Genomic DNA, 26,583 nt, shown 5'->3' on the forward strand with positions numbered 1-26,583 from the left:
CCAAGGGCAGCCAGCCTCCTCCTCATCCTGTGGGCAGGAAGCCCCCTCCAGAACCAGTGGGCTAGGGGATCCCAGACAATGAGTTTCATACCCCCACCAACCCCACCCCCACCCCCTGAGGTGCCTGCCCATTTCGAACATGATGCCCCTGAACAGCGGAGTCCTGATGCTGTCAGGAGTCGAGTTGGGGCTTGGACTTTGCCCTGTGGGCATTAGTGACTTTGGACTGGCCTTTGGCCCTGCATTTCTTTACTTCTGCAGTTGTGCATGTTATTGCCTTTTACATATTCATACAAAAGGAATACATTGGTTGGAACTGTGTATGTGTCCTGCTTTTATTTACTCTGAGGTTTTGCTGCTGTTTACTCCTGTGCATGTGTTTCTGGGTGTGTATGGTGTGTTTTGTGTGTGTGTGTGTTACTCTCCCCTCCTCTCTCCCACCCTCGTCTTAGTCGGCTTTGGTGCCACCATGATGGCCATGGCATGGTACAGCATTCGGAATACTTGCAATTCATGTGTGTCATTGGAGGTGAGTGGTTCCTTTTAAGTGATGTGTTTCTGCCAGGCTTTTGGTGTCGTTGCTACCGCCCCAGAAATTGTGGTGGTGTGCTATGTCATAATTTGGTGGGCAGATCCTGGTCTTACACCTGCCTGTAGGTGGCTACCACCGTGTTCGGTGTTCGTACCCCGCTGGCAGTTGGTGTGATACATTGGCTGTCTATGGGAAGGATCACTGCCATGGTCATGATTTGGTGGTCATTACTGTTAGCCTGCTGGCGTTGAAACCACCATGTTAACCATGGCGGTCAGAAGACAGACAGGCTCATGATGACCACCATAGGGTGAGGCCTTTATGTGGCTTGCTAGTTAGATAATATTCTTTTTCACCTCTCTCCACACTTAGGAATATTTGTCTATCAATGCACGCACTTACACTTTTACACCTGCTAGCATAGGGTGCAAGATTGCTGCTTTGCATCATAGTTTCCCATGAGGTGGTGAGGGTTGGATTCTGTGAAGGTACCAATAGAGGTAATCAGGCAAAACCTACTCCAGTGCATACTTCCATTTCTTGTATCCATAATCCCTTCCCACAGTGAAAGATATCCCTATATTTTAACCCTCTACAGTCCCTATCCCCCACATTGGTACTTTGACTAAGTAGAAAGGTGGCCACAGATGATCCAGTACTTTCTCTGGGAAATCACCAGGGATAACAGATAAAAAATACTTTTCTGACCTGTACTATTTCTCCAGCATTGGTTTCTTTCACATAATCACATGCTTTGAATATCCTCCATTGTCAGACAAAGACCATGGCCCTATAAAAATAGGACATCAGAGTTTACTTCTGTAGCCCATCAATGTTATCTTAAGTAAGCAATCCTACCACTGAAACTACGGCAATTTGATATTGTGTGAAGTGTATCAAGTGATGTAGACTCTCTGGCTTTTGAGCCCTTTGAGGGTGAAAGGATCTTTATATGTAATGTCAGGTCATAGGTAAGAGTCTACATTAGGAAAATGAAAGTTTTGTAGGCCTGGCTCCTAAAGGCCCCATGAGTGTCAATGAAGAGCCTTCCTCCATGGGGCATCGCAACTGCAGCAACCAAAGAGCAATAAGGTGGGAGTACATATAGGTGGTCATTACAACCCTGGCGGTCGGTGTTAAAGCAGCGGTAAAACCGCCAACAGGCCTGTGGTAAAAAAATGGAATCACGACCGTGGCGGAAACCGCCAACATAGACAGCCACTTTAACACTCTGACCGCCACGGCGGTACAAACACCGCGTCGGTTACCGCCAACAGACAGGCGGAAGACAATGTACCGCCCACAGTATTACAACAGTCCAATCCACCACCTTTTCCGGGGCGGATTCACCGTGAACAAAAACACGGCAGAAACAGGAAATGGAAGGGAAAACGCTCACCTCTACACACCCCACAAAGAACCAGGATGCCATGGAACCGGAACTCCAGATACTCCCTGCCTTTGTCTTCCTGCTCCTTTACCAGGAGCACGAACGCCGGCGGCGAAGACCACGGTGAGTACTGCACCTACGACACAGGGGGGGGGGGGTAGGGAAAAAAGTGTGACACACGCAAGCAACACGCAACACCCCTACCCCCACCCTCACCCACGACAACACACACACACTAGTACATCATGATACATTACAGTTACACCCCCTAGCCCCCCCGGAAGAATGCAAAGACAAAAGGAAATTATTTGAACATTTGTAATCTATTAAAATCCAGTACTCAAAAATATATATATGCACTATAAACAAATATATACACCAAGGTATTCCACCATTAAAGTCCGTGGACCACTGGGCCCAAAATGCATGGGTGAGGCCCACACAAGATACCCGATCAAAACGGAGAGAACACTGCTGGGGCATCATATCAAAATACAACAGGCACCTCCGGGAGAAGGGAAGGGGGGGGGCACCTCAGCTGGATGAGTGCACAACGCCAGATCCACAAGGGGGCTCCGTGCCCATTGATGTATCCTGGGGAGTGCAAAGCCACAGTCTCTCAAGTCTCTCAAGTGGGTGGTTTGCCCACTGCTTTATCCTGGGGAGTGCAAAGCCACAGTCTCACAAGTCTCTCATGTGGGTGGTTTGCCCACTGCTTTATGCTGGGGAGTGCAAAGCCACAGTCTCACAAGTCTCTCAAGTGGGTGGTTTGCCCACTGCTTTATCCTGGGGAGTGCAAAGCCACAGCCTCTCAAGTGGGTGGTTTGCCCACTGTTTTTTTCCTGGGGAGTGCAAAGCCACAGTCTCACAAGTGGGTGGTTTGCCCATTACTTTATCCTGGGGAGTGCAAAGCCACAGTCTTACAAGTGGATAACAGTCTCCACCAGTTCTGGAGGGGGCTTGGTGGCCAGAGTGCTTCATCCTGCCAAGGACTGAGGTAGTGGATGCCATTCTCCACTGGTTCTGGAGGGGGCTTGGTGCCCAGAGTGCTTCATCCTGCTCGTGGCGGCCCCAGTAGCGTTGGAGCTTTTGGCGCTCATTGGCCTGCGGTGCTGGTGGCGGCGGTGTCCTTGGCAGCGGTGCTTGTCGCAGCGGTGTCCTTGGCAGCGGTGCTGGTGGCGGCGGTGTCCTGTTAAGTGGTGCTTGTGGCGGCGGTGTCCTTGGCAGCGGTGCTGGTGGCGGCGTTGTCCTGTGAAGTGGTGCTTGTGGCGGCGTGTCCTTGGCAGCGGTGCTGGTGGCGGCGGTGTCCTTGGCAGTGGTGCTGGTGGCGGTGGTGTCCTGTGAAGTGGTGCTGGTGGCGGCAGCGGTGCTGGTGGCAGCGGTGTGATTGCCAGCGGTGCTTGTGTGGGCGGTGTCCTTGCCAGCGGTGCTTGTGGCGCGGTGTCCTTGGCAGCGGTGCTGGTGGCGGCGGTGTCCTTGGCAGCGGTGCTGGTGGCGGTCTTATCCGCCATGCAGGTTTTCGGTGACTTGCCTGTCTTTCTGTGCCCCTTCCCCACCTTGCATGGTGGCGCAGCTGTCTTCCCACTCCCAACTGTACTCCTGGGAGAGGCTTTGGTGGTAGATGTTTTGCCTTTCTCCCGCCGGGCACTTGCCAACTTTTTATGCTTTTGAGGTGGGGGACTGTCTGTGGTCTGGCTCCTTGGCACACTGGCTACCCTGCTGCTTGGCACACTCCAGAAGCCGGTTGCTGCTGGCACCACTGTTCCCGCTAATGTTGTGGCTGAGGTGCTGGATTTGGACCTGGAAAGGCGGGCCCTAGGGGACAAGTTTTTTGGACACACTGGGACGGGTAGATAGAAGGGGTTTGGGAGTGGAGGAAGAGGTAGTGGGTGTAGGAGGTGTACGTTTGCTGACTTTGGGTGAAGGTGCATGGGCTGGAGGCTGTTGTGAGGTGGATGGCTGTTGGGTGGGTGTGTGGCTGCGTTTGTGTACCTTGGGAGGTGGGCTCACAGACACACTGGGAGAGGACACAGGTGATGTGTGAATGGTAGTGGGGGTGGTGAGTGCTTGTCAGCATGGTGTGGTGATGGGTGTGCTGGTGATGGACGTAGTGGCTGAAGATGTAGTGCATGCAGGTGTGAGTGGAGACGAGACAGGGAGGGAGGAGGGAGACGTGGAGGAGGAGGACACAGTGGAGGCAGTGGATGTTGGTATGTGTGCATGGGTATGATGCTTGTGTGAGTGCCTGTGGGATGTGTGGTGCTTATGTTTGCCAGAGCTTCCCTTGTGTGTTGAGGTGTGTGCATGCTGGTCTAATGGTGTGCTTGGGATAGGCTGAGGTACAGAGGTTTGGGTCTGGATGGAGGAAGTTGGAGGGTGGAGGCTGGACACAGGAACAATGGCTGCCATCAGTGCTGAGGCCAAATTCTGAAAAGCTCGCTGTTGGGCTGCCTGACCAGAATGAATGCCCACCAGGTATGCATTGGTCTGTTGCAACTGCCTTTCTACACCCTGGATGGCATTCAAAGTGGTAGACTGCCCAACAGTGAGGGACCTGAGGAGGTCAATGGCCTCCTCACTGATGGCAGCAGGGCTGACTGGGTCAGGGGCTGAGGTGCCTGGGGCGAAGGAGATGCCCACCCTCCTGGGTGAGCGGCCACGGGGCACAGGCTGAGGGGCTGCTGGGAGCGCGGTGCTGGTAGGGGGGGGTGTACCTGTAGATGCGGTGGGCACAGAGTTACTCGCCACCGCAAGGGAGCTCCCATTAGAGGAGGAGTCCGTGTCGCTGGTCTCAGCTCCTGTCCCCGCCATGGAGCTCCCCTCGCCCTCCGTCCCACTGGTGGCTTCAGACTCCGTTGTCTCGTCCTCCAGGGCCATGTGGGATGCAGCTCCCTCCTGCTCCGGTGCCACTGCTCCTCCGCCTGATGATGCTAATGCACACAAGAACAGGGAGACCACAAAAAGGGGGGGGAAGACAGAAGAAAGACATGTTGAGTGCATGCAATACCGCTACAGTTGGCGGACACTACAGACACAGAAGCCCCTCCGTGCACTTTGAGTTCCCTAATTAATCACAGAGACATGGGGTACAAGGCCTATGTCCAATTGCTGCACACATGGAAGTCACAGGAGCCTGACTAGGTGTAGTTGGCTCTGAACACAGGTGGGGTGGGGTGCCACATGGCCTGCCTTACGACAGGACCTTGCCTACTAAAATCGCCCTGGCCTAGGGGAACTCACAGCCCACCTCCCCCACCCAGACACCTCCACTGCGCGCAGAATCAGCTGAATGAGAGTGTACTCACCCCCTTGTGGCTGCTGTGATGCCCTCAAGCCCCCATTCAACTCCGGATATGCCACCGCCAGGACCCGGAACATCAGGGGGGTCATGGTGCGACGGGCACCCCTCCCACATTGAGAGGCCATCCCCAGCTGGGCCTCCGCCGTCTTCTTGCTCCAGCGGCAAATGTCCTCCCATCTTTTACGGCAGTTGGTGCTCAGTCTATGGTGGACCCCCAGGGTTCGGACTTCCTTGGCGATGGCACGCCAAATATCCTTCTTCTGGTGGGCGCTGACCTACAGGAATAGTACAGGGGAAAAGGAGAAGATATAACCGTCTGCACCATCAGTCAATTGGCCTGCGTCCCTACCCTTGTCATGACGCACATACACACCGTCGTTTCATGCACGCCTCATTCTCCCCCCCCATCTTCCATCCACACCACTCCACACAGGCATTGCCCATTCGGCATGCTCACATTGTACTTACCTGTTTGTCTGGAGGACCGTAGAGTAGCGTGTACTGGGGGAGGACCCCATTCCCTAGTTTCTCCAACTCCTCTGTGCTGAAGGCAGGGGCCCTTTCCCCAGACACATGAGCCAGTGTCTCTTCCAGACTGAGGTCACAGCAGCACTTGCAGTGTAGGTCCTCTCCTCTCGAAGATCAGTTATCAAGTGAGTGAACAGAGAGAAAATGGCGGTGACGTCCGCGGCGGTGCGTACCGTCACCGCCGGCGTACATCGTCATTGGCTCCTCGGACCCATAGGGTCCCATGTTAACCAATGCAGGATTGCGCCGCGGTCTTTGACCGCCTACCGCGACGGTGTACCACACCAGCGTAGTATCCCCTTGTCCCACATTACAGGTCAGGCAGACGCCATTTCAGGGGGCCACATGGCATTAATTTTAAATGCGTCACACTTATCTACGCCTTGCATACACACTAATACAGGCAGGTAGCGGTTTTAAAAAATTGAGGAATAAAGCTGTGTTAACGTACCTCAGTGTTGGTTGACTCTCTGCTCGCTGTTCACCTCCATAGAGCACGTCCGCTGGGGCAGGTGAGGAGGTGGCGGCATCATTCGGTGTACAGACCGCTGGTGGACCTGTTGACAATGAAGGAGCGACATGTAATTGTCACCTACAGACTTGATCGTGCCACAATCCTGGAACTGTGTGCCCAGTTGGAGCCAGACCTGATGTCAGCTATCCGCCATTCCACAGGAATCCCCCCTATAGCGCAGGTGCTGTCAGTACTCCATTTCCTGGCAAGTGGGTCTTTTCAAACTACAGTGGCCATAGCATCAGGGATGTCCAGGCTATGTTCTCCAAATTGTTGTCCAGAGTGTTGTCTGCCCTGTTGAAACACATGCGCAGCTACCTCGTTTTCCCTCAGGTGGAGGATTTGCCAACAGTGAAATGTGACTTCTATGCCCTGGGACATATCCCCAACATCATAGGTGACATTGATGGGACACATGTGGCCTTGCTACCCCCCGCAGGAGTGAACAGGTGTACAGAAACTGGAAGACTTACCATTCACTGAATGTGCAGATGGTGTGTTTGGCCGACCAGTACATCTCCCATGTGAATGCCAAGTTTCCTGGCTCAGTGCATGACGCTTACATTTTGAGGAATAGCAGCATCCCTTATGTGATCGGGCAACTCCAGAGGCACCGTGTCTGGCTATTAGGTGAGGACATGGAGCCTATACAGTGTGACTAGGTGTCTGGGTCTGTGGATGTCCCTAAGAGTTAGTGTGTGTCTAACAGATTTCCCTCGACATTTGCAGGTGACTCTGGCTACCCCAACTTGTCATGGCTACTGACCCCAGTGAGGAATCCCAGGACAAGGGCAGAGGAACGCTACAATGAGGCCCATGGACGAATTAGGAGGGTCATAGAGAGGACCTTTGGCCTCCTGAAGGCCAGGTTCAGGTGCCTCAATATGACAGGTGGCTCCCTATTCTACTCACCAAAGAAGGTGTGCCAGATCATCGTGGCCTGCTCTATGCTTCACAACTTGGCTTTGCGACGACAGGTGCCTTTTCTGCAGGAGGATGGTCCAGATGGAGGTGTTGTGGCAGCTGTGGAGCCTGTGGACAGTGAAGAAGAGGAAGCAGAAGAAGAGGAAATCGACAACAGAAACACAGTGATTCATCAATACTTCCAGTGAGACACAGGTAAGAAGTCATCACTGCCTGCTACATCTGATATAATTGTTCCACCTCTCATCTGTCTGTCACTTTCACCCAGTGTATGGACCCTGAGTTGTCACTTTCCCTTTCAATTTCACAGATGTGGGTCCCACTGTGTGACATCTGCTTTGTTGCTGCATGGACTAGAGCTGTGTGACATAGGTATGTTGACAAAACAATGGATATACACATTTTCGAAAGCACAGACTGACTCCAGATTGTTTTGTGATTTAAGGGTGTTTATTTAAGTGCAAAATGGTGGACGTGGTATTAAAGTGGTCAGGGGTGATGGTGGAGGAATGTCCATGGTAGAGCCCAGTCTATTTGTCTCACAGGTGCATTGTCCAAAGGGGCATAGGAAGTGGAGCTAGGGCAGTTTAAGGATGGACAGGGTGATAAAGTGGGACAGAAGGATGACAATCAGGGTGGTCTCATTTCTTGACGGGGGTCTTGGCATTGTTCTCTGTCTTTGTCCTGGATCTCAGAGACCGCTTGCGGGGTGGTTCTCCATCTGCAGGGGGTGGGGTGCTGGTGTCGTGGTCCTGTGGCGGTGCCTCCTGTCCACTAGCGCCGGCAGAGGTGGTGGGCAGTTCATCGTCCAGGCTAGTATCAGGGGCCCCTTGTTGTGCCACAATGTCCCTCCTGGTGTTGACGAGTTCCTTCAGCACCCCTACAATGGTGCCCAGGGTGGTGTTGATGGATTTGAGTTCCTCCCTGAACCCCAAATAATGATCCTCCTGCAGCTGCTGGGTCTCCTGAAACTTGGCCAGTACCGTTGCCATCGTCTCCTGGGAATGGTGGTAGGCTCCCATAATGTTGGAGATGGCCTTGTGGAGAGTGGGTTCCCTGGGCCTGTCCTCCCCCTGTCGCACATCACCCTCCCAGTTCCCCTGTGTTCCTGGGCCTCTGTCCCCTGAACTGTGTGCCCACTTCCACTGCCCTCAGGTCCCTGGTGTTGTTGGGGTGGTGGGTTAGCCTCGGTTCCCTGTAGTGGTGGACACACAGCTGCTTGACGTGTCTTGGGGACAGAGGTATGGGCCCGATGGGTGGGTGCTGTGCTGGTGTTTCCAGAGGGGGGAGGCTCTGTTGTGGCTTGTGCCAGTGTGAGAGGAACCGACTGTCCCGAGGTCCCAGATGGGCCGGGCTGGTCATCTAGATCCAGTTGGACAGAGCTGCTGTCATCACTATGGGCCTCTTTTGTGGGTGGAGTGGACATGTCTGGACCCTCCTGTCCGGTGACGTTGGGTAGGGGTCCTGCAGGGGTGTAAAGGCATGATTATTGCATCTGTGTGTGCCATGGTGTGCAATGGGTTGGTGACCCTGTACCCCAGTGCTTGCATTCTTGTGTGGGACCTTGTGTGATAATTGCTTAGGGGTGTGTGTGGGTATGTGCAGTGGAGATGTATTGGTGATGGGTGTCCATGCTTTGTTGTTGCATGCAGGGCTTGGTGTTGGGAAGGGTGGGTGGTGATAGTGGGACATATGTGAGGAGTTGGAGTGATGGGGGTAAGGGCGAGGGTGGGGGTATGTGATAGCATGCAGGTAGGGTGGGGGATGTAATAGTTAAGTTTGACTTACCCCCCCACCCCCTGGGATGAACCTTTTTAGTCCCTTCCTTTATGTCTACACATTACTTTAGAGTCTTCTCTAAGATGGCCGCCACCGTTTCGTGTCCTGTCCTCTTTTGATCTTCATGATTGGTCCAATTGCCGGCCCCTTTATCTGCCGTACTCCGTGTTCCCGATTCATTCTTCCGGGAGCACAGAGCAGGGGTAGGTGCATGCCGCCACGTGGATCTACAGAGCGAGGTAAGTTAACTAACCCTGTTCTTCCTCCACTTCTGTAGCCACGATAGGAGCAACAAACAGGTGCTCCCTACTACAGAGATAGCTTTATAATAATCATACTCTGTTCTTGCGTACCGTTCGGTGCGAACCACCAGAGTATTACGATTCTGGCTTTACCATACTGCTGCTTGGTGGGAGCTGTCACTATATGGGAATAGTTATATACAGGCTGATATAACTAATAAGTCATATAAAAGGAAGAAGGTGGAGAATGCCAAAAGCGCTCGCACATCAACACAAGTTTCATCTAATGTCCATCAATAGTAGTCTTTTTCAAGCAGCAGCTAGTTGTGGGTGCCAGGCTAGCCATGCACCTGCCACCTCAGGTGTCCAAGGACCACACACTGGAACCAGTGAGTGGTTGCCTGTACAATGTGAACAGAAAGGCCAGGGCACACCCAAAATAAAACTCCGTGTAGTAGGTACAAGTAGTAATTAAAAAATAAGTCGAAGTCCAAAGAACAGGTGACACTGGATATTTATTTACTGGTGAAAATATGTGGTCAGTGTTCCAGTCAATGACCACATCAAACACAAGTCCAAACAGCAAACAGCTGACACGTGTTTCGTCTCCTAGACTGTGTCAAGGCTGTGAAATAGATGAACAATATATACAAATAGATGAGATGGGATATTGAATAGTCTGATATCAACACACAATATAAATTTAGAAAAAGGCCAAACCAACTAGCCCGGTGTAACTGAAATTCTCACAAGAGAAATTTCTATAGTGTATATAAAGTTGGTTAATTGTAGCATAATTAGAGGGATGCGCACCAAAGGTGAACAGCAACCCACAGAGAAAAGTGCAACATATGAGAATCATAAACAGGGGAATATGAGTAGGAGGGTGAGACAAGGCCCAACACCATGGAGTAATAATGCACGGAAATGCACATAGTATGCAGCCTATCAAATAGGCAAACCATACAGTTTGAAGTGAAGGTGATTGTGCAGTTCAGGAGGCACATCTAAAAATTCGAGATTTTTTTTTTAAAATAAAGATAAATAGAAGGAAAATGTAATAAATAAATAAAATTAAATAAAATTAAACCACAGGTCAAATACCTTCAGCTATGCATAACTATGCAAGTAGAGATATGTGAAAGGAGTTCCAATATAAGACATGTTGTCGATCTTCAGGTGGATCAATAATATGAAGATTAACAGGTGGCAAGGAAGGCCATGATAAGCCTAGTGAGAAAGTGAAACAGAAACAAACTATAGAAAGCCAACTTGTGCTCAATAAAAAGGTTGGCGTCAAAATTACGGGTTAAGTGAAAGCGGGAACCGTTTGAGAATGGCTTGCAGCTAGGTCCCAAAGCAAATTGTCTAGAAAGGCCCGATAGGTTAACTAAAAGAACTGAAATAGGCAGTGAAAGGGTAAAAAACGACTGTGTTGTGTTGAAAAGAAGCAACAAGTATAAACGTAATTGTTAAAAATAAAGACCTCCGACCAGTTGTGCTTCACTAATAAGCCCCGTTAGTGCCATAAAGATTATGAACGGCACACCAGAACACCAACATGAGTGATGTTCGGGAAACGTTATCAAACCTGAACACTGTAGCCGAGAGTATGAGGAGGTGTTTAATTATAATACTATGAGGCGCGGGTGTAAAATCTAAAGATAACCAAGCGAGTAATTGCGATAGTGGAAGCCACAAGTTCTTACCTTCCAAGAGCTAAGTGGCACCGTGCCGGTCGCGTCGGTAACGAGCATGTACGCTGCCTGTGCGTTGTGGCTGGGATTTAAAACCGGCATAGAAACTGAAAGAGGACTAAAGAACGGAAGGATCTGGTAAACAAATAATGGAACTTAGTGCACAGCAAATAAAAATCTTGAGCAAAGGTTTGGGATTCGTGCCTTCATTTGTACATAATTTTACTGAATTACATGTTAACCTGTTTAAATTTATTCATAAATGTAAACTTTGCAAAATTTGTTGAAGGCAGAACTGCTCAGACCGACTCTCATGTGCCTGATACGTGTCCAGTTAGCAACTTAACTATTAAGGACGTAAAGGATATTCAGACTCTTCTTTCTTTGGAACAGATGTCGGGGATGTCTCCCTCTTTATCGGATATTGTGTCTGACTTGGACATTGATCCTTACTTACATATCGATAGTGGTCTAAAAACTTCCTCTAAATTCACACCCAGTCTAGGAAGTGACAACGTCATTGACATTTTTTATAAACAGGTTACATCTGACTTATATCGGCTTGAAGACCTATATCACTCAGGTCGTAAAAATATTACACACAATATCACCATCCCTGAAAGGGAAGCCCTACACTCTCTTATGAACAAGCACAACTGGTCTGAGGTCTTTATTTTTAACAATTACCTTTATACTTGTTGCTTCTTTTCAACACGACACAGTCGGTTTTTTACCCTTTCACCACCTATTTCAGTTCTTTTAGTTCACCTATTTGGCCTTTCTAGACCATTTGCTTTGGGACCTAGCTGCAAGCCATTCTCATACCGTTCCCTCTTTCACTTAACCCGTAATTTTGACGCCAACCTTTTTATTGAGCACCAGTTGGCTTTCTATAGTTTGTTTCTGTTTCACTTTCTCACTAGGCTTATCATGGCCATCCTTGCCACCTGTTAATCTTCATATTATTGATCCACCGAAGATCGACAACATGCCTTATATTGGAACTCCTTTCACATATCTCTACTTGCATATTTATGCATAGCTGAAGGTATTTGACCTCTGGTTTAATTTTATTTAATTTTATTTATTTATTACATTTTCCTTCTATTTATCCTTATTTTAAAAAAAATCTCTAATTTTTGGATGTGCCTCCTGACCTGCACAATCACCTTCACTTCAAACTGCATGGTTTGCCTATTTGATAGGCTGCATACTATGTGCATTTCCGTGCACTATTACTCTATGGTGTTGGGCCTTGTCTCACTCTCCTACTCATATTCCCTTGTTTATGATTCTCATATGTTGCACTTTTCTCTGTGCGTTGCTGTTCACCTTTGGTGCGCATCCCTCTAATTATGCTACAATTCACCAACTTTATATACATTTTAGAAATTTCTCTCGTGTGAGAATTTTAGTTACACCGGGCTAGTTGGTTTGGCCTTTTTCTAAGTTTATATTGTGTGTTGATATCAGACTATTCAATATCCCATCTCATCTATTTGTATATATTGTTCATCTATTTCACAGCCTTGACAAAGTCTAGGAGACGAAACACGTGTCGGCTGTTTTCTGTTTGGACTTGTGTTTGATGTGGTCATTGACTAGAACACTGACCACATATTTTCACCTGTAAATAAATATCCAGGGTCACCTGTTCTTTGGACTTCGGCTTATTTTTTTTATTACTACTTGGACCTACTACATGGAGTTTTATTCTGGGTGTGCCCTGGCCTTTTTGTTCACAACTATTAAGACATGTTTAATTAGCAAATGATGGCTTTTAGTGCACCTTTATGTGAGATGTTCTGATTTATGGCCACAATGAGTGACTGAATGCCTGACACCTAGGGGACTGCACTATCTTTACATGTATTTGGAAAGCTTCTGGGCTAACTAATGCCAGCACTATCTGATTGACTTTTAACTATTATGAACTGTAATTACTATAGGACGAACATTGTGGTTTTTCCATTATTTATTATGCCATTTTAGGATTTGTTTGGTGCTAACTACTATTCTGAGCACGACTCTATTGGACTATAAATGTTGTCATTATGTATATACATAACCACTATATATAGTATGCCATTAATTGTTTATTTGTATACGCACCCAGATATTTAGACCAGCTCGGACCACTGATGCTTGTTGCTATCCTGCTGGGGCCCATCCTTTAATATAAGGAGGGTAAGGATATATCCTCTTAATCTAGAGGATTATATGTATTGTTTGTATGTGTTTCACTGTGTTGTACACCTCACAAAAGGGAAAAGTCACCTGTGTTGTCCTACTTCTTTACCCTCACACAGTGCACATTATTTTATCTGTGACATAAGTTTATGTGTTCCCTTCTCTTCTTTAGGTTCCTGTGAGATGACTTAACAACAAGCTAAATGCTATATGTGGATTAGGTACGTTTGGTCCTGACGAATCGCACTGATCTTTAACGACTTTAAATACGAGAAACATGTTGACCTCTTTAGAAGCAGTATAGGGATTTCTATACTGACATTCCAGACACACTCTGAAATTAGGGACTGTAGACAAAACATACTTTTCTTAATTCCTTTTGAGGGTAGATTACACATTACAACTAATCCTTCTCCCACACTATTGTTTTTAATCATGACAGGGGTCTGATTTTGATTTAAATATGAGTATTGTAGACCTCTAGCCATTTTTAACCTCACTCACTTACATTTTTCTCTAGCAATCCCACATTCCAGAACTCAACGTCCAGCATTTATACACTGAAAAGATCTCCGACAAAGAGCCCCCGTGAGGGGCCCATCAGGCATTACAGTGCCGGCCTGACGAGGAGCAAAAGCCTGATGATGAAGCATGTCACCAATTGGTGAGTGAGGGCTCTTTTTTAAACTAGAGTAGACTCACAGGTTTTATTCTCTCCACTGTGCTTCTATTCTATCCCTTTTTTTTCATCTGGAACTGCGTACCTTTCTTTTCTTTTGAAGCTTGATGGGAGTACTGTACACAGGACCAGTTATTCTTTAAACTCCCAATGGATTAGCCCTCCTTTGTTTGTTTTTGATGAGATTAGTTCACCACATTGGGCTAGAAACCCTCTTGCTGAGATGTAGTACTTTGGACAACCTCTTACCTAGGTCTTGGGTGGTGCTACCCAGAATGAAGTAACAAAATGCCAGGCTTGGTTTCTAGATGCCATCCTTCTGGGAATCGTAAAACCTACAATAAGGTGCACATGCAATACAAGGACGAATCACACATCGCTGCATTCCACACATAAACTTATAATTTGATACCTTATTTGCATTAATTAATTTAAGCCGGTGGTTATATGTGGGGCCCACTGTGAGAAAGTAGCCTCTTTCTAACATGGTTACCCCACTTTTGGCCTGTTTGTGAGTGTGTGTCAGTGTGTTTTTACTGTGTCACTGGGATCCTGCTAGCCAGGACCCCAGTGCTCATAGATAAAAATCTATACGTCAGTATGTTTTGCCTGTCTCACTGGTAACCTGCTAGCCAGGACCCCAGTGCTCATAGCTTGTGGCCTAATGTGTATGCCTGTGGAGTACCTAACTGTGTCACTGAGGCTCTGCTAATCAGAACCTCAGTGCTTATGTTCTTTCTGCTTTTAAATGTGTCACTGTAGGCCAGTGACTTCATTTACCAATTTAAATTGGCACACTGGACCCCCTTTATAAGTCCCTAGTATTTGGTACCTAGGTACCCAGGGCATTGGGGTTCCAGGAGATCCATATGGGCTGCAGCATTTATTTTGCCACCCATAGGGAGCTCAGACAAACCTTTACACAGGACTGCCATTGCAGCCTGCGTGAAATAGTGCACACACTATTTCACAGCCATTTTCAATGCACTTAAGTAACTTATAAGTCACCTATATGGCTAACCTTCACTTGTTGAAGGATATGTGCAAAATTACTAAGTGTGAGGGCACCCTTGCACTAGCAAATGTGCCCCCACATAGTTCAGGGCCATTTCCCCGGATTTTATGAGTGCAGGGATGCCATTACACACTTGCACTACAAATAGGTCAATACCTATATGTAGCTTCACAATGTTAACTCCGAATATGGCAATGTAACATGTCTAAGATCATGAAATTGTCCGCCTTTTCTACATCTGGTATTGGGCAGCCAATTCAATGCATCCTGGGGGATCCACCATGAACCCCCAGTACTGCCAAACCAGCTCTCTGAGGCTTTCAATGCAGCTACAGCTGCTGCCTCCTCACAGACACGGTTCTGCCCTCATGGGGTCTGGGCAGCCCAGTCTCAGGAAGGCAGAACAAAGCATTTCCTCTGAGAGCAGGGTGTTATACCCTCTCCCTTTGGAAATAGGTTTTACAGGTTGGGGAGGTGTAGTCTTCCCCAGCCTCTGGAAATGCTTTGAAGGGCACAGATGGTGCCCTCCTTGCATAAACCAGTCTACTCCGGTTCAGGGACCCCTTCTCCCCTGCTCTGGCGGGAAACTGGACAAAGGAAAGGGGAGTGACCACTCCCCTGTGTATCACCACCCCCGGGGTGGTCCCCAGAGCTCCTCCAGTGTGACCCAGATTTCAGCCATCTTGCTTTGCAAGGTGTGGGGGCACTCTGGAGGGCTCTGAGTGGCCAGTGCCAGCAGGTGACGTCAGTGACCCCCCTCCCTGATAGGTCCATACCTGATAAGGTAGCTAATCCCCTTCTCAGGGCTATTTAGAGTCTCTCCTGTGGGTTCTCTTCATATCCTGCAACCGCAGCCTGCTCCAAGAAACGCTGTAGCTGCAACAAAGTGACTACAAGAGACACCTTTCTTCAGCAACCTCAGCTCCAAGTCAGCACCTGCAACAGTCTCCATGTTGTGCATGCTCTGGGGACTCCCTGTCTTCATCCTGCACCAGAAGAACCAAAGAAATCTCCCTTGGAGTGACGGAATCACTCCCCTGCTCCAAGCAGGCACCTTCCAAGACGACGACCTGTACCCTGGAATGCCTCTCACAATGACAAGCATACTCCTAGGACACAGAGGGTGGACATCATCGACATAGACTGTCCTGAGGTCCTGCTGATGCAATTTGGAGGGGGTAAGACCTTGCCTTCCCGAGAACGACGGTAACCTGTGTACTGTGTCTTCCTTGTCTCCTGAGGCCTCTGTGCACTCTTTGCAAAATTCCTTCATGCACAGCCTGGCCCAGGTCCCCAGCACTCCATCTTGCGTCGCTCAACTCGTTGAGTTGTCCTCCGGCAGCGTGGGACCTTCTTTTGTTGTGCTGCATCAACAGCATTTTGCACCTCCTTTGAACCAAGGTCCTGCGGCTTCTGGGGGTGCTGGCTGGTATCCTGAGGGCTCTTTAAAGTGCTGAGAGCCCCCTCTTTCTCCTCACATAGAGTTGAGGCCCCCAGGTCCCGCCTGGGCTCATCCAGCACCATTTTAGCAAAAAATTCACTTTTGTCATAGCCTAGGCTTTTTGGTGACTTCCAACATGAAATCTCATCTGCAACAATCTTCACGCCATGGAACATCTTTTGCATTATGCAGTAACCTGCTGGATTCTTCCTAGGGTGCATTTCTGCAGTCTTCTGCTAACCAGGGACTCTTCTTTTGCACCCTCTTCTGGGTTGGCAGGGGCTCCTGTCCTTCCTGAAACCTCTTTCCAGTTCTGGATTTGGTCCCCTTCCTTTGCAGGTCTTCAGGTCCAATAATCCAGCAGTTGTTCTGTGCAGACTTGGTTGGCTGCTGCAAAATCACCAAAATGAGGTGTAGTGTGTCCTAAGGAAACTTGCAGTACGTTACTCCTGCTTTTCTGGACTCTGGGGTGGGGTAATTTACATACCTTTATTGTATTCTTACTCTCCCAGCGATTCTGCACACACCACACTTGTTTAGGGGGAAATTTGTGATTCACATTCCACTTTTTTAGTATATGGTTTGTGTTGCCCCTAGACCTATTTTCTCCCATTGCATTCAATAGGATTTCCTACTGTTTGCATTGTTCTATGACTATTCACTTGTATAATTTTGGTGTCTAGTGTATATATTATGTATAATACTTACCTCCAGAAGGAGTATTGTCTCTAAGATATTTTTGGTACTGTGTCACCCAAATAAATACCTTTATTTTTGGTAACACTGAGTATTGTCTTTACTTGTGTATAAGTACTGTGTAACTAAGAGTGGTATTGCATGATCTTTGCATTGCTCCTAGTTCAGTCTAAGCTGCTGTGATATAGCTACCTCTATCAGCCTAAGCTGCTAGAATACTACTACTTCACTAATAAGGGATAACTGGACCTGGTATAAGGTGTAAGTACCCAAGGTACCCACTACAAACCAGGCCAGCCTCCTACACCCACAAGCACTCATTTACGAGGACCACAACACATTTTTCTGCATCAAACCTTGAGTGAGAGCAAGAGAGAAGAAAACCACAAAAGACTCAGGCCCAGGACAAGGGTTAGGAAGGCAGAAAAGGGGAAAAAGGAGGAAGAATAGTAATACTGTGGTAGACAGAATTCAGTGTTGTAAAAGAATCTGCAAGAGTAAGATAAAGGGTCAGGGAGTGGATGGTGGTGGATTTAAAAGACATGAAATGGAAGACTAGACAGCCTTGATATTTGATAACTCAACACTTAGAGTAGTGCTGGTGGTGGGCTCCAGAGACAAGCTTTGGGCCCAGAACTTATTCTTTTACAAGCTAAGCAGTGCTCACTAGGCTTTACTTCTGCTCCTATGGTTTGCACAGATGCACATTGCTGGCATGATATCCTAGGGCAAGTGGGACTGGGCTAAAAGGATAGACTAGCTTACTTTCTGACCACTTACAACCATAATTCGAGAGTTAAGACACCTGGAGCACATTTCCTTAGTACTAGCTCTAGGTAACTGGGACCTGAGGTGAGAGGTGAACATGTGATTCCCTTCATGAGCATCACAAACCTTTCCTGAGGTGTCCCCACAATGACATTTTGTTGTACTTAGGAAAACAAACCAAGTCTGTTTAGTGTGGGTTCTCAGCTTCCTTAAACTAAAGTGGCAATACCTTGCCATCACTGCCCTGGCTGCACCAACTGCTTGTTCTTCATAGTGACAAAGATAAGTCTACACCAATGATGGTATTGCTAAGAGCCAGCCAGAGGGATATAGAGGTATAAGAGGTTACATAAGCTTCCTCATTGAAGAGAGTACATTAAATGTAAAGCTATTACAGACAATAATGACATAGAAATGGAATTTTATGTGTTCTCTCCAAAACATAGATTCAAATACAGATGGTATCTGAAAGGACAGCTGCAACTTCTTCTAAAAATTACATATATTCAACATGCCTTTTTCACATTCGTGCATCAGGACATCATAATTTAAGCAATGGTGTAAGCGTAACCATATTATAAACACAGCTGTGTTATTGCATATATTGTGCAATATTCCCTCTCAAGCAGTGTGCCCCTATATTGCTTTTATGTACGTGACTCAGATACAAGCCATGCCCATTCATCTAAACTGTATTCAGAGCTGACTTGACTTTTGTTTGCTGAACCAAATAAGATAAGTGGTCCCAAACTTTTGCCAAAAATGTGCTTTATTCTTCTACCTTTGGTGCATTTTTTAAAATGAGTGGGATCCATGTCATAGTGTTAAGAGACAAAAACATCGACCTGCACCACCATTAAGTGCAGGATGCCCCTGAAGACTATGGCCCAGATTTAAAAAAGTTAGCGCCACCTTTGCGTCAATTTTTGGTGCAAAAGTGGCGTTAACCCAGCGCCAAATTTAGATTTTGTCATTAGAGCAATCTAGCGTAAAAACTTCTGAAAGCGTCATTTTTTGGGAGTGCTACCACACCTTGCGTCTTACGACAATGATATGCATGGTAGGCGTTCCCTCCTAGGAAAATTTAACTAGCGTCATGTTTAGAACTCAACGGAAAAATTATGCAAGCAAAGGACAAGGTCCCAAAAATTACGCTAAGTCCGATTAGCATCAACATGTTAACTTCCGCTCAGACCAAGTTTTAAAATGAAGCCCACCAAGTAGTATATAAGGGAAACACACAAAAGCAAAAGCAACACCACCACAGCAGCCACAAAGGCAGTGGAGAAGGTGGGAGAGGATCTGTTGCAAGCACGCAAGATACCCGGCCCTCAGGGAAGAAGGGATGATCAGACTCTACTGTCTCAGGCGGCTGTCCATTGTATGCCTCCTCCACCACATTGTGCCAGACATCACAACAAGAGTGCAGAGCCACACAGCAATTCCACCCATGACCAAACTCCTGACTGTCTTCTATTTGCTGGAATTCGGATCATTCCAGACGACTGCGGCACAAGTGGGTTGGATCTCCCTCTCTGACTTACTTTCGAAGGTCCTGGATGTCATCATCAGACTCACACCCCAACACATCCAGTTCCCCAACTCCCAGGAACTACAGCAAGAGACCAATAATGGTTTCTATCAAATTGCTGGCTTCCTCCATGTGCTGGGTGCAATGAACTGCACCCATGTCCAACTTGTCCCTTCTGCTGCAACCAAATACCTCTACAGGATCCACAAACATACACACTCCATCAATGTTCAGGCATCCTGACCCACCGTGGAGTTATCTCAAACATCCTTGCAAAATATCACAGCAGTGTCCATGATGATTACATCTTCAGGCACAATACTATAAACCAGGATGGACAATATAGCAATGGACTACATGTAGGTAAGATAGCATACAAATTATAATACAGACAACACACCAAAATTGTAGTACAAACAGTACATACACCACACTAAACACACATGCAGAGGGAAACACAGATGTATAAACAACAACACATATGCCACATGCCACATTACACTGCATTCAATGCACATCACCCTAATACACCCTTATCTACAAGTCCCCGGCACCACCTGACTGACGCATCACATGACAGACAGGTGGAGTAATGTCCCCTTTGAATTCAAAAGCTGGCATCAAACCACTACATATGTCCACAGGTTGACAACAAAGCACAGATCTTTCACACATAACACTTATCAAGGAATAGCTCTGCTTTGTGAATTGCATTGGCCATTCAACCATCAAACAACTCAAATATTAGCACTGCTCCACATTTACCATGCTGCAGAAACCTCAGGCAGCAATAATATCACTTGCCACCCGGGTGGTCCCATCACCATCTACATATCAGAAAAACATAACCGATATGCTCATTGTGTTCAACTTTCCCTTCTGTGGTGCATAGTGCATTACATATCGAAATACAACATCACCATCAGCGAAAGATCATGTGCAGGAATTGACACCTCACAGCACACGAACAATCATACCAGTAAATCCCACATCTCCATACCACGAGACAAGGGTATCAACAGTGGACTGTGACATATGAACTACTGATAATGTACAGGGAGAGGCCAGAAATGCATTTGAATGAGGATACCTGAGACTTAGCAGGGATGGACTCCTGATGCAGGGCAAAGCTAAAAAGCACAGCATACCCTGTCCCACAGCTGTCTGAAAAATCTTGCATACATCTCAATGCATCCCATACAACTGTGCCACACTGGTCATATGAACCTCATGCACATACATATGACAGCCATCAATTGCCAACAACACTTTCTGCAAAAGAGGTATTTCAAGGGCAAAGGGGTGGGATTCACATGTAACACACAGGGCCCTACACCTGTTATATGGCACACAACAGACAAAATAGGTACACATTTACACATCATCACTCTTTTGAGGGTCTAACGTGAAGGCAATAAAGGCTGCATGTCAGAAAGGTGGCACAGCATGTAAAGCAGCACAACTTTACTTGTGCCTCTTAGCACCCCCGTACCCCCAACATGGGTGTGTCATAGTCAACATAGGGCACACCATGGCACAAAGTAGGTGCAATAGTGTCAACATAATGGATACCATAGATGGACTGTGTAGGATTATTGCCAAATTTGGGGTACAAATCCTGAACAGTACATATGGGCCTATTGAAAGCAATGGTGTGCTCCATACTTATACCTGCTCTATGCAGGCGTCAAAAGAACCAGATAAAAATGACGCATTGGAACCTCTTATTCCTCAGCACATTTTTGCATTTGCTCTAACGGGGGGGACACACCCCTTGCATACATGATGCCTGGCACAGGCATAATGTGGCGCAAGGGGTCACTAAATGTTGCACTGCATGGGTAGTGCCACTTGGTAAACATGGTGCTGTGTTTTTGGCCTTGTTGGGCCACACAAGTGTCAAAACAAAATTAGGCTAATGTGGTGCAATCAGGTGCTAGGTCCTCTTAAATGTGGGCCCCAGGCTCAAATATAGAAAACATCACACATTTTTGGCATGGGTGAACTGTCAGACCAGAATTTCAATTACAATCAGCAGGTACCTGAGGCACAACCCATGATAGGAAAGTGCACCGCCACACACCAATGCAACCATCCATCCAAACTGGAACACACACAATACTAGATGCAAGTCTTATTCACCACTCCACTCAAAACAAATATGTGCCATGGCACATAGCAAATAACTAATATGCATGATTGACACATGTTCTCACATTCCTTTGCAGCGGACTAAGGTTACGACGTCCAGCCATAGGTTATGACACCTTTTGTACTCCTACAGCAGATTCACAGCTGGTGTACAATGAAGGCCACAGAAGGACCAGAAATGTGGTGGAGAGGACATTTGGCTTCCTTAAATCAATGTTCAGGTACCTACATCTAACAGGAGAAGTTTCCCCCCGTAATGGAAGGAAGTGACGGTGGGTTCTCTAAAAAAGAAATTAGATGGAGAAGTAAATGATTTTAAGAATCTCCGGCCTATCACCTTGCTGCCTTTTCAAACTAAAATCTTTGAAAAACATATTAATGAAGAACTCGCCAAATTTCTCCAAGATTCTGACAGTTTAGACCCCACCCAACATGGTTTCAGGAAAGCCCACAGCACGGAATCTGCCCTTATCACTACATCAGACACTATCTGGAGATTAGTTGATGACAGGTTTGGAGCTATTTTAATGCTATTAGATCTCTCAGCAGCTTTTGACACCATTTCTCCACACATCAATGCACACCGTCTTCGTCAAGCGGGTGTCAGAAGTACAGCACTGAATACTTTGAAGTCTTTCATGGAGGAAAGATCTATCACAGTAAGCTGCAGAGATTTTAGAGCACCCGTTTATGAACTACCATGTGGAGTCCGTCAAGGCTCCTCACTTAGCCCCACTCTATTCAATCTGTATGTAGCACCATTGGCCAGATTGATTAGATCTTTTGGCGTTTTGTCCACTTCCTATGCGGACAACACACGATTAATCATTCCCGTCGATAAGAATTGGGAGGAAGTTGCAGATCGTTTTCACCGCTGCATGAGTGAGGTTAATAGATGGATGGGCCTGAACTGGCTTAAGATGAATGACGACAAAACCGAGATTTCTCTTTTTGGCTCTAGTAGGGATCTGTCGAGTGCACGCTGGTGGCCATCAGTGTGTGGAGACCTAACTGCCCCCATTAGTTCCACTAGGAATTTGGGGATTATCTTTGATAATGGCCTATCCTTTAAGGCGCAAGTTAACTCTATTACCAAAGCCCGTTTCTGGACTCTTAAAATTCTGAAAAAAGTTTTTCCATATTTACAAAAGGAGCTCAGAATTACGTTGTCCCTTGCTCTAGTGATTTCCAAATTGGACTATTGTAATGCTTTAATGCTTAATATTGACAAAACCTAGCTCAATAAACTCCAATTAATTCAGAATACAGCAGCCTGTCTAACACTAGAGATTCCCCGCTCAGCTTTGGCTAGTGTTAGTCTGAGACAGTTACATTGGTTACCGGTCAAGAAGCACATTATCTTTAAGATGATATGTCTGACACATAAGTCCTTATATATGCATGGACCTGAATATCTGCTGTCAAATTTATGCTGGTATGTTCCTAGTCATCAGCTTAGATCAACAGGATCCTATCTGGTCCATATTCCTCGCACTCGTAAGGTTAGATGGGGCGATAAATCATTCATAGTGGCTGCTGCCAAACACTGGAATTTGCTCCCCATGACGATCAGGAAGAACACAATTTTTTTGTCCTTTAGGAAGCAACTAAAGACCTAGCTTTTTCCTCAGTAATCTTATTATTTTTCTTTTCTGTTTCTCCTTTTGGTCACTCTACTCACTGTTGCTGAGCGCTTCAATGCTACGGCCGGAATGCGCTTTATAAATACAAAATACAAATGCAAATACGTATATATGCACCCCCCCTTGTCTGCAAAATTATCCTTGTATGTGCCATTTTGCATAACATTTACCTACGCACCAATTTCCCATGGGACGAACAAGTAGATGTCTCCAATGAGGAAGATGACAACAATGGTGTACAACTGAAGGAGGGGGATGTCAAAGCCCAGCTCACCTGAGTTCTTGTTCAGTTCTGATGGAGGTTGAAGACAATCCGACCCCACCCTGAAACTGCTTGTTCCAGCACACTAGTTTTTAAAAAACAGTGCACTAAGAACAGAAGCTCAAGGGAAGGGGGGAAGTGGATAAAATAAAAAAGAGAGACAACACCGTTCTTGCGTTTCCACTGTTGAAGTGCTGCACAAATCTGCGGCCCTTTCTGACTTCTGTAGAAACTGGTGCCTAATGAAACATAAACAAAGAACAGATAAGTGCAACCTATTCCTAAATGGGTTCCTGACTATCCCTTTATTTATTAGAAATTCTCTTCTAAAAGTACCTCTTGGATCCTGGTCTCTAGTTTCCAGGTTTGGAATGTGTTACTGCTCTGGGATGTGTTTTCTATTACTGTAAAGCTTCTAAAACATTAAACAAATACCGTTATCAGAATTACCAATATCAAACATTCATCATAATATAACTAAAGCCTAAATTCCCAATAGCAGACTCACTTTTCCCATATTTCCAGAATCTTTTATAAAACAAATACTGTACTTTTACATCAAAATACAGCATGTAATTTGTGCAAGTCCTTGATTTACTGTTTGCCTTGCTGTTAATGGTTTCCACTGTTCGATTCTTAAAAGTTCCATGAGAAAAAACAATGTTTGCTTCACAAAGTTCTGCAAAATATTCTTGTAACAAAGAGTTTGAATCACAATGTTCGTGGAAGGTATTTCGTTTCAAATTGTCTATACACGAATCCAGAAATTGTTGTCAAAGTTCTTTCAGGTAATAAAAGGTTTTGCACTTACTTGTTGCTGGCAAGAGATACTGATCAGTCTAACCTTGTCTTCTTTCTCTTTTGCAGGTTACTCATAGGAGAGAGGCTGAAGCAAGGAGGAACCGGAAACCGGAAGAAGGAAGAGCCAGAAGCTGCACCCATTGAAGTCAATGAAAGTCTGTAAAGAGCAGGAGTGCCAGCGCCGAGGGATCTGTTCTCAGGTAAGCGGGAGGTAGACGAGCACAAGCACTGGGTGAGGCTCGGGGGATGCCTTTTATAGACAGGGCTGGGTGTGGTTTGAAGGGCTGGGTGTGGTCCTCACATGCTGCAAATGTTCTTGGAAGGTGTGCAGAGCTGGGTGTGGTTTGAAGAGCTGGGTGTGGTCCTCACATGCTGCACATGTTCTTGAAAGGTGTGCAGAGTTTCAGTTATTATACAAATGAGTTGGATTAACACATGGCCTAGGGAGGAGTATTTTAAAGAATCCTTGGTAAAAGCAAGGCCCAATGTGTAAACAAAACAGCACATTAAACAACATACACAGAAGCCTAGGGGGGGGGGGAAGGTGAGATAACAAGAAAGGCTTTCAATAGTAAGTTTAAAAGGGAGCTATTACAGAACCCACTAGTGCAGTGAGAGGGGACATGCTCTTTGCTGTGTACAAACCCTAACAGGGGAACAGCAAAACTCTGCTGCTGGAGTACACAGTAGAGAAATAATTGTGCACAACCTTTTCACATAGACACTGTTCTCCAAAAATCACCATCTAAATAATTCAATAAAATCACTTAAACTCAGAATGCTCATGGAGTACTCCTTTACACCATCACATACAATTTGTAACTTGCCCATATCTCAGAGAGCATGACTCTGTAAACAACTTTGGAACATAGGCGCAGATTTAAGAGGGCCTAGTGATCCTTGTCCCAACAATGCCAAAATCTAACCACTAGAAACTCAGTGGCACAATGCATGCATTGCGCCACTTTGTATCACCTTGCACCACATTATGCCTGCGACAGGCATTAGGTATGCAAGGGTGGTGTAGACTGCTGAACAAATGTATTGGCTAGGTAGGAAAAGGCTAGCAATTACCAACAATGGACTTTCCAAAATCATTTAGGTGGAGCGAGCCCACCACATCCCAGGTCTAAGTCAGTGATTGGGGGCAAGATAGAGACTGAGGATATGAGAAACAAACTTGGTAAAGACATTACAGTAAGGGGCCAGGTGGGAGCCAGAAGGCAGTATTGACGCTTCCTAGTTAGCAGTATGTTTAGTTGGGGCAACAGACACAATGTGCAGCTGGGGAGGTGGGCAGTTTGGATTCTGCAGTGCAGTGTAGCAGGGAGGGGGGATTCATGATTGAAGAGGGGTTATTGGACTATTGTTGTTATTTATGTTCAAGCAAGACACATATGGCCAGTCAACATAGCTGAGGTACACAGGACATTCACTCTCACAGTCTGAACCCCAACCAGCATTGTCCTGGCCCCCGGGTGTGATCCATTAACCATACAGTGGGATGGCTAAAGTTAGTATGTCAACCCTAAGGGTACTATCCTGAAACAGCAATGGCCTAGGCAACAAAGTCAAACACCAGCTTCCTACAGGCAGTGATGCTTCAGTACATCAAACAAGACTCCCCTAATATAGTTCTCCTACAAGAGATTTACCTACTGGATAATAGGTGTCATGTTTGGGCCACTGGGGATATAAAAAGGCTGCTCATGCAGGCAATACCACCTCCTATAGAGGAGTAGTAATATTGGTGGGGAGAACGCTGCCCCTGATCATTTGGCAAATATTGCTGAATCAGCTGGGTCACTATGTGGTGCTCTCTGGGTCCTGGGAAGGGTGCATCTCAAACATACTTTCAGTACATATCCCAATATGACTTTACAAATTGGTACCACCAGCCCTGACCGCTCTGCTACATAGTCTTCTATATGGGGAAATGATCATGTGGGGGGACTTTAACACAATGTTGAGTGATAGCATTCACCAACATCTCCCCCAGGCCCCTGAACTCAGTTAGACGACTATTTATAGACCTCCTTGCTGCCCAGGGATTGGCAAATGTATAGTGTACCCAAAATCTTGCGACCTGCCACTTTATCCTTTTATTTCAGCATGATAGTCTTTCCTGAATTGATCACTTTCTCATGCCGGATTTCCAGCTGTTAAAAGTCAGGGAAATTACTAACTTAGCCAGGGGTATTTCTGACCATTCTCCCCTGTGGCTGGTGTATGGTCGGGGTGAAAGGCTGAACACTAGCTGCATTATATTGAGCCCTTGGTTCCTTAAAGTGCCAAAAATGAGAGAAGGGATGTTAGCTGTTATCCGCAATAGACCATTATTTTCTGGAAGATAGCACTTCAGTTGAGTCTGCACTCACGTTGTGGGCAGCCTATAAGACAGTAGTCAAGGGGGTTGGTTTCTCCATGATAGCACAAGGGAAAATAGTAAAAAGGGCCATATTGGAGGCTCTTGAATGTGAGTTATTGCCCCTTGAGGCC

The sequence above is a fragment of the Pleurodeles waltl genome, chromosome 3_1 (assembly GCF_031143425.1).
Source record: "Pleurodeles waltl isolate 20211129_DDA chromosome 3_1, aPleWal1.hap1.20221129, whole genome shotgun sequence".
NCBI classification, from domain to species: domain Eukaryota; kingdom Metazoa; phylum Chordata; class Amphibia; order Caudata; family Salamandridae; genus Pleurodeles; species Pleurodeles waltl.